We start from the raw sequence: 11,644 nt of genomic DNA, 5'->3' as shown, positions 1-11,644 counted from the left end.
CTTTTGTGCTGGGAATCCATTTGTTTAAGGTCTGATGAGAGTCCATCCTTAAGGGTAAGGACCATCCTCAACACACAGGCCAGGCGGGGTGTGTTTCGGCAAGTGTGTGCCCAATCCAAAAGAGTGTCATTTGCTACCATCTTGGGGGTTTTGTGAGTAGGCCATTGTGAGCAGCAGTGAGTGTGTGGGTGTCTGGGAGAGGGGTGACCGCGTGCCTGGGGGTCACTGTGCATTTGGTGATTCTGCAGTGTGGGACCCCAGCCCCCGGCCCTTCCTATCCCCACCCCCAGGCATCCAGGCCCTTGTGTCTCCGAAGCTTGGCAGTATAACATGGTTTTCCCCTGTCAACCCCACTTCTGGCCTCCTGGAAGACCTGGGCCCGGGCAGGGACAAGGTAGGGGAAGGGAGGGATGAGGGTGGGGGCCCAGGGGGAACCCCCCACCAGGGAGACAGTGATGCCAGGATGTTAGGCTCACAGAGTGGGTGTGAGGCCAGAATTTCCAGTCCTCCAACCCTGATAACAACAAACTTGTTTCAGGCAGTTTTAACCGCTCGATCTGAGAAACCGTGTGGAGTGGGGGTGTTCGGGGGTTGTGAGCCGCTCCTTCCCCGCTCTTGTCCTTGTGGTCCCCAGGCACCTTTTAGGAAAAAGGTCCCTTTTCCTAAATAATTGAAGCAGATGTACAATGCATATCAGTTCAGTTCAGTTCAGTCGCTCAGTCGTGTCCGACTCTTTGCGACCCCATGAATTGCAGCACGCCAGGCCTCCCTGTCCATCACCAACTCCCAGAGTCCACCCAAACCCATGTCCATCGAGTCGGTGCAATGCATATAAGGGAGGCCAAAAAGATGCTATTTTAGTTAGTTCGAGTTTGCTCAAACTTATGTCCATTGAGTCGGTGATGCCATCCAACCATCTCATCCTCTGCTGTCCCCTTCTCCTCCCGCCCTCAATCTTTCCCAGCATCAGGGTCTTTTCCAGTGAGTCAGTTCTTCCCATCAGGTGTCCAAAGTATTGGAGCATCAGCTTCAGCATCAGTCCTTCCCATGAATATTCAGGGTTGATTTCCTTTAGCATAGACTGGTTTTGTCTCCTTGTGTTCAGGGGACTCTCAGGAGTCGTCTTCAGCACCATGTATGAGACCTCGGCAAATTGTTCAACCTCTGTGCCTCAGTTTTTCTATCTGTGAAAGGAGGAATGATAAAATGGGTCCTGCCTCCTGTGGTGGTTGGGAGAATTAAGTGTGTCATGTGCAAAAGAACTCACTCAGATTGGTATCTGGCTTTCAAGAACCAATATTTATCTTTTAAACATTTTTTAAAATGTGGACCATTTTTTAAATTTTTTACTGAGTTTGTTTTACAATATTAGTTCTCTTTTATTGTTTGGTTTTTTTTTTTTTTTTTTTGGAACAACGCATGTGGGATTTTATCTCCCCGAACAGTGATTGAACCTGCACCCCTACATTGGAAGGGGCAGTCTTAAGAAATGATATTTAAATCCTCATTATCATTCTGCTGATGTAGTATCAGGTTAACCCATGTATGAGCCAGAATGGCTTCCCTAGATCTCAATATGTGAAAACTTCTTTATTTCCAAAAGCCACAAGGAAAATGTGAGGCCTGTGACGCTGAGTTTCTGGATCCCTCCCCTGTCCTGGGGCTACCCATGTGGCCCAGTGGTAAAGCATCTGCCTGCCAGTGCAGGAGATACAAGTTTGATCGCTGGGTCGGGAAGAATCCTGGAGGAGGAAATGGCAACCCACTCCAGTATTCTCGCCTGGAGAATCCCCTGGACAGGGGAGCCTGGTGGCTACAGTCCTCGAGGTCTTAAAAAGTCGGAGGCCTCTCAGCATGCCCCCTCACACACACACACAAAAAGGAAACTGAAATCAGCCATCCTCTGTAACATAGGCAGGACTGAATTAAAGATTAGTATGGCTAGGCTCCTAAAAAACAAACAAAAAGAAACAGACAGACAAAACCATACATGCGTGATTTGTGGTCCCTGGAAGTCTGAAAATCTAATATCTGCAGAGTCTGGGCAAAGACATCCAGCGAATTATTAGTGAATTAGTGAATCCAGCCAATTGATAGAACAGGGAGTGATGGGGGCCCTGGAGAAACGGAATCTGTTGCAATGAGGTGGCCGCTCCAAGCTCCTGCCAACTGGTGGTGGTGGACCAAGCACTGCCAGATTCTCTGATACTTTTCAAGAGAAACCAAATTCCAGGTTGTTATTTAAACTTCTTGACTTGGCAGTTAACTCAACTATCAAGGGCTTCTCAGGTGGTGGTAAAGAACCTGCCAAGGGCTTCTCAGGTGGTGGTAAAGAACCTGCCCGCCAATGCGGGAAGACAAAAGAGACTCGGGTCCATTCCCTGGGTTGGGAAGATCCTAACCAACCAGAGGGAAGAAGAAAAGGAAATGGCACTGTGCATGTCAAATACCCACCTCCAAGGCTCAATCCTAGCCCAGCCACGTACCTGCTGTGTGATGTTAGGCAAGTTGCTTAACCTCTCTGTGCTTTGGTTTCTTTATCTGCAACATGTAGGAATAACAATGTCCCCTCACCCACCATAGAATTGTCATCCTGCTGCTGCTGCTAAGGCGCTCAGTCGTGTCCAACTCATGGACCGCAGCTTACCAGGATCCCCCATCCCTGGGATTCTCCATGCAAGAACACTGGAGTGGGTTGCCGTTCCCTTCTCCAATGCATGAAATTGAAAAGTGAAAGTGAAGTCGCTCAGTCCTGCCCGACTCTTAGAGAGCCTGTGGACTGCAGCCCGCCAGGCTCCTCCGTCCATGAGATTTTCCAGGCAAGAGTACTGGAGTGGGGTGCCATCGCCTTCTCTGAGAATCATGAGGATTAAGTAAAGTTAGTACAGGTGTAACTGTGAGAATTCTCCCTGGTATGTAAAGCCCTGTGTCTCTACTGCTTTCTCCAAATGGGTGAGTCTGTGTTTCTCAGAAGTGTGTGGGACGGTCTCTTCATGGATATAAATAACAATGCTGCAAACATCATGATTGGGGACTTCCCTGGGGGTCCAGTGGTGAAGAATCCGCCTGCCAATGCCGGGGGCCCGGGTTCGATCCCTGGTCTGGGAAGATTCCACATGCTGCAGGGCAGCTGAGCCCGTGCGCCAGCCACGACTGCTGAGCCCGTGTGCTCTAACTACTGAAGCCTGTGGACTCTGGAGCCTGTGCTATGCAACAGAGAAGCCGCCGCCATGAGAACGCCACACATCGCAACCCCAGGATAGCCCCCGTTCGCTGCAGCTCGAGAAGGCCCTTATGCAGCAACGAAGACCCCGTGCAGCCAAAAGCAAATACATAACTTAAGAAGCATCACAATCTGAAGCAGTGGAGAGGAGCAGACACCCTGGGTTTGAGCCATCGGCCAACGCGACACGTCAGCTCGGCTGCTGAGTGGCATGGAAGCATCGCTTCGGGGGTAGGATGAGATTTTAGCAACTGCCTCTCCATGAGCACTGCCCGCAGTATTTCCATCCTGCCGTCTCACAGCTCTGGCTGACATGACTCCACTCACGGGGATCTCACGTAGAACAGTGCTTATTCAGACAAGGATGGCCATGCTCCCCTAAAAGGGATCTGTGGCACCATCTGGGGACACTTTTGGGTAGAGACAGGGGATGTTGGTCAACCTCCTGCAGTGCACAGGACCACCCCCCAGCAAAGACGGATCCAGCTCCCATGCAACAGAAGCACCAAGCTGGCCGCTTTGACCCCTCAGTCTGGAATCCCTGATGCTGCATCAGCAGAGTGACAACGAGGATTTAAATATCCTTTCCTAAGAATTCCCCTTCCCATGTAGGGGGTGCAGGTTCAAGGCCTGGTCAGGGAGAGAAAATCCCACACGCCTTGTGACCAAAAAAACCCCATAAAACAGAACCAATATTGTAAAAAAAAAAAATCAATAAAAATGGTCCACATTTAAAAAATCTTTCAAAAAATAAATAAATATTGCTTCCTGAGAGCCAGATACCAGCCTAAGTGAGTGCTTTTGCATATGAGACACTTAATTCTCCCAACCACCCCAGGAGGCAGGACCCATTTTTTCATTCCCCCTTTCACAGATTGAAAAATGAGGCACAGAGGTTAAACAATTTGCCGAGGTCTGATACATGGTGCTGAAGGCGACTCCTGAGAGTCCCCTGAACAGCAAGGAGACCAAACCAGTCCCTCCTAAAGGAAATCAATCCTGAATATTCATTGGAAGGACGGACGCTGAAGCTGACGCTCCAATACTTTGGTCATGTGATGCGAAGAACTGACTCACTGGAAAAAGACCCTGATGCTGGGAAAGATTGAGGGCAGGAGGAGAAGCGGAAAATAGAGGATGAGATGGTTGCATGGCATCACCGACTCAATGGACATGAGTCTGAGCAAACTCGAACTAACTAAAATAGCATCTTTTTGGTCTCCCTTATATGCATTGTACATCTGCTTCAATTATTCAGGAAAAGGGCACCTTGACCAGAAATAATGTCCATGTTAAAAATAAAGATTAAGGACCCTCATTCTGGGTCACCAGTGTTTGTTCTTCTTTGATAGGAAGACTCCCTTCCCAGGTGCCAGGTCCACACTGACTCGATATGTATGTGCTGGTCTCTCTTTTAACACTGAAGAAATATAACCCGCCTGACTCGTTTAATGTTTTTGTTCTGTTGTTTTTCAGTGGCTGAGTTATGTCTGACTCACTGTGACATCATGGACCACAGCACACTAGGCTTCCCTGTCCACCATCTTCCCGAGTTTGCCCAAACTCACGTCCATCGAGTTGGTGATGCCATCCAACCATCTCTTCCTCTGTCGCCCCCTTCTCCTCCCGCCTTCCATCTTTCCCAGCATCAGGGTCTTTTCCAGAGAGTCGGTTGTTCACATCAGGTGGCCAAAGTATTGGAGATTCAGCTTCAGTCCTTCCAATGAATACTGAGGGTTGATTTCCTTTAGGATTGACTAGTTTGATCTTCTTGCGATCCAAGGGACTCTCACGAGTCTTCTCCAGCAACACAGTTCAAAAGTATCAATTCCTCAGCACTCAGCCTTCTGGCAGCCTTTGTTCTGACAATACATAAAACTGTGCTGAAAACTTGGAGCAGCTTGTCAGAATAATCTGGGAAGATGACTTTCAGGTTGGCCATGTTTGCCTTATAGAAATCAACACTTTTTTCTATCATAAGTAAACACAATTCTTCTCTCTTCTTATTATAGGCTAATATTATTTTCATTGGTGCTGCTTGGCATACACAGCAGGATATCCGAAAAGCCCACCTGAGTTCACCTGGAGTCTACTTTGGACCAGTGCTCGGTACCAAGCACGGGACCCTTGAGCCCCTTCGGCATCAAGGCGCCCTCAGGTGACTCTGTGAGTTTCCCCTTGTATCTGTTGTTCAGTTGTTAAGTCGTGTCCGACTCTTTGCGACCCCATGGACTGCAGCAAGCCAGGCTTCCCTGTCCTTCACTATCTCCCAGAGTTTGCTCAATCTCATGTTTGTTCAGTTGATGATGACATTCAACCCCCTCATGTGCACTCACCTCCTTCTCCTCCTGTAACATCTGGATCTCCTTATATTAAGTGATGGTCCACTGAAGCGAGAGATGGTCCTTTTTTCTAGGCAAAGGACCTAGGCGGAAGTTCCAGGTAGGAAGGCCTGGAATTTTGGTGTGAACCGGGTTGGCGTTGTTTTTTTTTTTTAATGTGGCTTAAAACAGGAAATCTAATTTTTGATTTGCATTCTATAATAGAATGAAACTAAAAGAAAGCAGGAGACAGTGCTACCCAGTGAGGCGCCACCCTCTGGAGCACCAGCTGGCTTCTACAATTCGTAGGGAGAACTAAGATCCCGTAGGTCATGTGGTATGGCCAATCCTGCCCCACCCCACAAGAAAAACCAAAGCCCAAGTAAACAAACGACGAAGCCTATGGTCAACTGATCCAAACCAGTCTTCTGTCTGAAAGGCTGAAGTGGGCCAGGTATCATGCCAGTGGGTCCTGTACTTCTTCCCTCTTTCAGGGTCCCCCCTGGAGGAGACCTGAGAATCAGATGGCCTGGTCCCAGCACTGGAACCAGAGTGAGAGGAGATTCACAACTGAGGCTGGGCGCGGGGTATGGGGGTGGTATTTGTAAGTTGTGTCTATACCTGTGCTCACATACTTAATGCTATGCTTTTCCTGCATTTTCCTTCGGAGAATCTGTGGCCCCCACCTGCCTCTGGAAGCACAGGGTTTGGCTAGCTTGAGTGCATGCAGCGGGGCAACACTAGGAATAGTAACCCCATTCCTAGGATGCTGGCGTTTGGGGGAATTATAACCAACGAGAAAAAGCCTACACAACGAAGCCTACAACTGCAACAGTATGTGGGAATAACTAAGGAAAACTGATGAGAAAAACGAAAGCTTTGTTGAGAACACAAAGCTTTACCAGTTGATAAGAATGCTTGAATATATAAAAGAACATCATATTCCTGGATGCTAATAAATGTAACAATGATAATTCTTCCTGATTTGTGAAGTTCAACTTCAATAATCATCAAAAAGCTGTTTTTAGTTGGTAAACAAATTTTTCATCCAGAAGAGTAACCATCATATCTTTCTCATATAAGTACACATACATATAAATACACTTTTAAAGGTACAATGACAGAAAGCTCACCTAAGACGATATACAAGTTAAAAACATAGATCTAGGATGCGTAAAGGGTGACAAAACAATTTGGATGATACAGATATACAACTGTACTATAAAATAACATATTATGACTTGATGTGTCACTTATTAAAATTGATGTTGCGGCAGTTAATGGGAGACCATTTTTATTTTCACATAATACATTCAAAGTAAATTCAGTAACAGTTAAAGTATATTTTATAAGTAATAAAAACTGCAGAATAAAACATTAATGTTTAGAGGTGGTTAGATTTTGTAGGTTTAGAAAAGATAGCAGAAGAATTGAGCTATATAAAAATTGAAACCTTCTGAAAAAAATTATTGAAACAAACTGGGGGAAAATGTTTATGGCCAAAATGAAGACAGTTAATATCCTTATTATATAAAGAGACTGCTCAAATTGATTGGAAGATATTAAAGCCACACAGACAATGAATGCAAAGAGGAGAAATATAATTGCTTAAGAAGCTCAGAGGAAACTATTCAGTGTCCTTAAAAATGAAATAAATAAAATTAAATTAGATGTCCCTTCTCTTGTTAAACTAGCAAAGGTGAAAAGCACCATCATGAGTTAATGGCGGCAGTGCAAATCGATATGTTTTTGAATGAAAACTTAGATGTGTATCAGGAACCTTAGACAAGTATACCCCTTCCCATACAATGAATCCCCTTCTGATACAGGAACTCCCTTTTGGCAAAATCTTAAAAGACTCCTAAGTTTAGAAAAATATTTTAAGGACCAAAATGTTCATCACAGTATCCTTTACAATTGTGAAAAACCAGAACTAAATGAAACATTCAAACAGAGGGAGGGCCACACAGATAAATCTCTGGGCATACTCTGCAGCTATCAGCAAGGTGAAAACGACTTCCCGGGGACAGAGCAGTGTGTGAGGTGTACGGTTACATGGAAAAAACATGCCATGCACACATGGGATGATCACAGCTAAATGAAAACTATAACCATCTTAAAATAGGTAACACGCCCACATGTGTCAGTAGGTGAGACCAAACAGAGGTACCACGGAAGCCAGACTTCCTCCCCACTACTCCCTACAGGCAAGCACCTCCTTAGTCTGGTGATTAGTTTTAAATTATAAGAAAACAAGAGGACTTCCGTGGCGGTACAGTGGTTAAGACCCTGTGCTTCCCAACACAGGGGACTCAGGTTCAATCCCTGTTTGGGAAACTAAGATCCTGCATGCAGTATGTGCAGCCAAAAAAAAAGAAAACAAACCAAAATGACCAAAATGTTAACGCTGTTTATGGTGTATTGGAGTCGGGGGCAGGAGACAGCAAGGCAGAGAGAGAGAGAGATCTCAGTTCAGTTCAGTCGCTCAGTCGTGTCTGAGTCTTTGCGACCCCATGAACTGCAGCACGCCAGGCCTCTCTGACCATCACCAACTCCCAGAGTCTACCCAAACCCATGTCCATCGAGTCGGTGATGCCATCCAACTATCTCATCGTCTGTCATCCCCTTCTCCTCCCGCCCTCAATCCTACCCAGCATTAGGGTCTTTTCCAATGAGGTAGAGAGATCTACCTTTTCATAAAACTGAAATTGTTTTTAATGAGTCAAGTTAGTGCTCTCAAATGAACAATAGGACTCCTTTTAAAAATCCTTTAAAAAAAAGGAAAACCAGTTTGTGCAAATCAGTAAAAAAGAAAAAAAGCACAGACACAATAGTAAAATGGGCAAAAGGCCTAGATTATACACAGAAAAGTTTAAAAGCATACACGGGCAGGAGGGAATTCATGAGGTAGCAAGAATCACTTTTTTGGCTTATCAAACAGGCAAACGTTTTCTTGGTTTAAGTAATAAATATCCAATGCTGGTAAATGTTGTTCAAAGGCTTCTTTATACCAGGCATGGGAAAGCCATTTCTTTGCAAATATGAACTGCTCAGTCTGTCTGATAAGGAGTGCTATGCTGAGAAAGGTTGTGGGCCAGTCTTCAGGTTCAGGGCCAGCGTGACTGATTAGCTATACACATCTCTGCCCACTCACCTCCTGCCCTGCCTGTAGCTGGTGGCTGTGAGTGCTGCCCCTCAGGAAACAAATTCTGCACCATCTTTTGAGAACCACAGAAATGCTATTCCTGTCTCATCTGGTAATACCACTTTTTGGAAATCTATCTTCAGAAAACAACTACAAATACAATGCTTTATGATCTGTTCACCCAACCTTTATATCACTGCCATTTTTAAATTGGCATTACAAATTAGTGAGAAAAAGAGAACTCCAAATCTGTAATTATACGAAAAATGTTTACTCAGAAAAATTATTTAAAGTACAGTGAATACTCCAATGTGCTAAGGTGTGGTTGTATCTGACATATGGCTGTGGTCTGTAATTCTGTGGTTTAGCAACTGTCACTAAGAGAACTTTAAGAACACCCCCTGAGTGCCTACTATGTACAAGGCACGGTTAGGCTCTGTTGTACGGATGAGCTCCAGGCCTTTCAAGAGTTCCAAGGGGAGGCACTGTTACCGCATTTCCTGAGAAAGTGAGGTTAAGCGGCTTCTGAGGAGGGAGCTGGCTCTGGCTTCAGGTCAGCCCGGCTCCAAAGCCCACACTCTCCCTACCCTACCAAGGGGCTCCTCAGCCAGTGAACACAAGCATGGTCCTGGGTGTGTGCTCTGATGAGAGCACCCCGGGGCGGGGGAGTTTATTAGCCTGCTGTGTTTCTGAATTTTTTTTTTTAATATGCTTACTACTGTTTAATGAGGAAAGTAAACCTAACACAACTGGTAAAATGAGGGTGTGGACAAACTACTTCATCTGTGGATCTTTCCAGGCCTGACATTAGGCCTCTTAATTCCCTAAGCGGGGTTAAGAGTGCAAATTCTTCACAGAGGAACTGTAGTAGTTCTTCACAGACAGTTGAGTAGTTCACTTGCTCCCAAGAGAAAAAAAAACAAGTGTACACATCTTTTTGACCTTGAGGAGAGAAGGCCAGGGGTGCTTCCAAAGCCTTCAAGATACATATACCTTTTGGCCCAGAAGGTCTACTGCTGGGAACTTCTCCTTGGGGAACACAACCACATGCAAAGACATCAGAGCAAGTTGCTGATGGAAATTCCAAGACTCAGGAGGTAATGGGGAAGCAGCGCACATGTACAAGATAAGTTTCAGGTGTACAACACAGGGAGTGAGCATTCTTACACATTCAGCAACAATCACCACAATCAGCACAGTTACCATCCGCCACCACAAAGCTGTCACAACAGTACTGACTATATTCCCTATTTGTACATTACATTCCTGTGACTTATTTTATAGCTGGAAGTTTGTACTTCTTAATCCCCTCACTTTTCTGGTCTATCCCCCCATCCTCATATAATACAGTATGTTAATTATAACTAAATAAAAAAAATAAAAGGTTTGCAATGGAATAAAAAAAAGAGATAAAGAACAGTAACCCCATTTTCCAAACCTAGAAGTCTAGTGAAATAAATTAGGCCAAATCTATGCAACCAAGTATGAGGTAGTCCTGAAAGATGAAACTGGGGGATACATTTAGGAATGTGGGAAGATGTTCATGATATATTACAAGAAAATTGCCACCTTTAAAATAGTATGTATTTTCTTTAAAAATCTATAGAAACCTATACACAGGAAAAAATGTCTGAACAGTGTATACCTCTTCTGGCAGCAAGTATATCTAAGACAGGGAAATACAAATATTAAAAAAAAAAAAAAACCAAATCCTCAAAGATGATAGTATTTTCTAATCATCTTCAACAGATAGGTATTACTTGCATAATCAAAGAAAGCTTACAACATGAGTGTTTCTACATTAAAAAAAATAGCCTGAGTATAAGACCAGTGCTCAAACTGTCTGATGCATCAGGAATTGGTTGGGAAAAGCCACGAATAATAGTATTATCCTTGGGGGCCCACTAGAATACGAGCAAGAAAAGCAGCAAGGTGAAAGATAACAGGCTGAGGTACCTGCCACCACAGGCAACTAGAGCTCAGCTTGAAAAGTATGGAGGCAGTGGCTTATGCATATTTTATAAATTCCAACTAGTCCAGGGATGACCGGCAGAGTTAACTACCCACGTTGTCACCGCTGCCATCTGTGGTATGAAAGCAGCATCAGAACAGAGTCAAGTCTGATGCTCCCTGGCTTTCTAGAGTTAAGGTCTCTTAAGAAGCCTTGGCCCAGGGCCCTCGACAAATGTTCCACAGCAGACCCCCTCGAGGAGTCTCTATCACCTCTTAATCCAAATATCTAAAGACCAGGATGGAGTAATGGGGGGAGACACGTAAAGAAAAATCTAGAAGAGGTGGTGAAGAAGGAACATGCAGCTGGATCATGAAGAGTCCATGGATGGTGAAAACTCTAAAACCTTCCTGCCTGTGAATGGTGCAAGCTTGGAGAATGGTGCAGTGGCTTCGAGAATGACTTCAAGAGCCTAGACCTTTGGCAGGGGCAAAAAACTTGACCGGGATATGATATAAAGTACACAAAACCACCTACGAGGTATTCCTGCCAAAGCAGCTGAAGACGAATCAAACTAAATTCTCCAGAGTTTAGCACTAACTTCCATTTACAGAAAATACAGGCAGAGAGGGACAAGTTAAGGATACCACAGGAAGCAAACAGACACATTTACAAGGGGGGACATTCCACAGGACAACTGACCTAGTTTCTTTCAGGACTACTGGCTTAATCACACAAAGCTTTAAAAAAATGAGAGCCTCATTACCTATAAGAGCCCCATGGAGTCAGCCAGCTCTGACATGAGAGGCAGAAGTCAGTTCCTAGAGAAGAGCTAGATGGCACGTCTGAGTCCAGAGGCCCCTCAGCTTGACGCCTGTGCTGTTGCTTCCTAGGAGGATCACAGGATGGAGGCCACATTTGGTGGGCCGGGATAGGTGGTTCTAGAGCCCGGGCCTTTTTCGAGTGGGAGAGATAGAGCCAGAGACGGGAAGGCTGGAGCATTA

The sequence above is a fragment of the Giraffa tippelskirchi genome, chromosome Y (assembly GCF_054371585.1).
Source record: "Giraffa tippelskirchi isolate mGirTip1 chromosome Y, T2T-mGirTip1v1.2.pri, whole genome shotgun sequence".
NCBI lineage: Eukaryota > Metazoa > Chordata > Mammalia > Artiodactyla > Giraffidae > Giraffa > Giraffa tippelskirchi.
Note: the sequence above shows the minus strand (reverse complement) of the source record.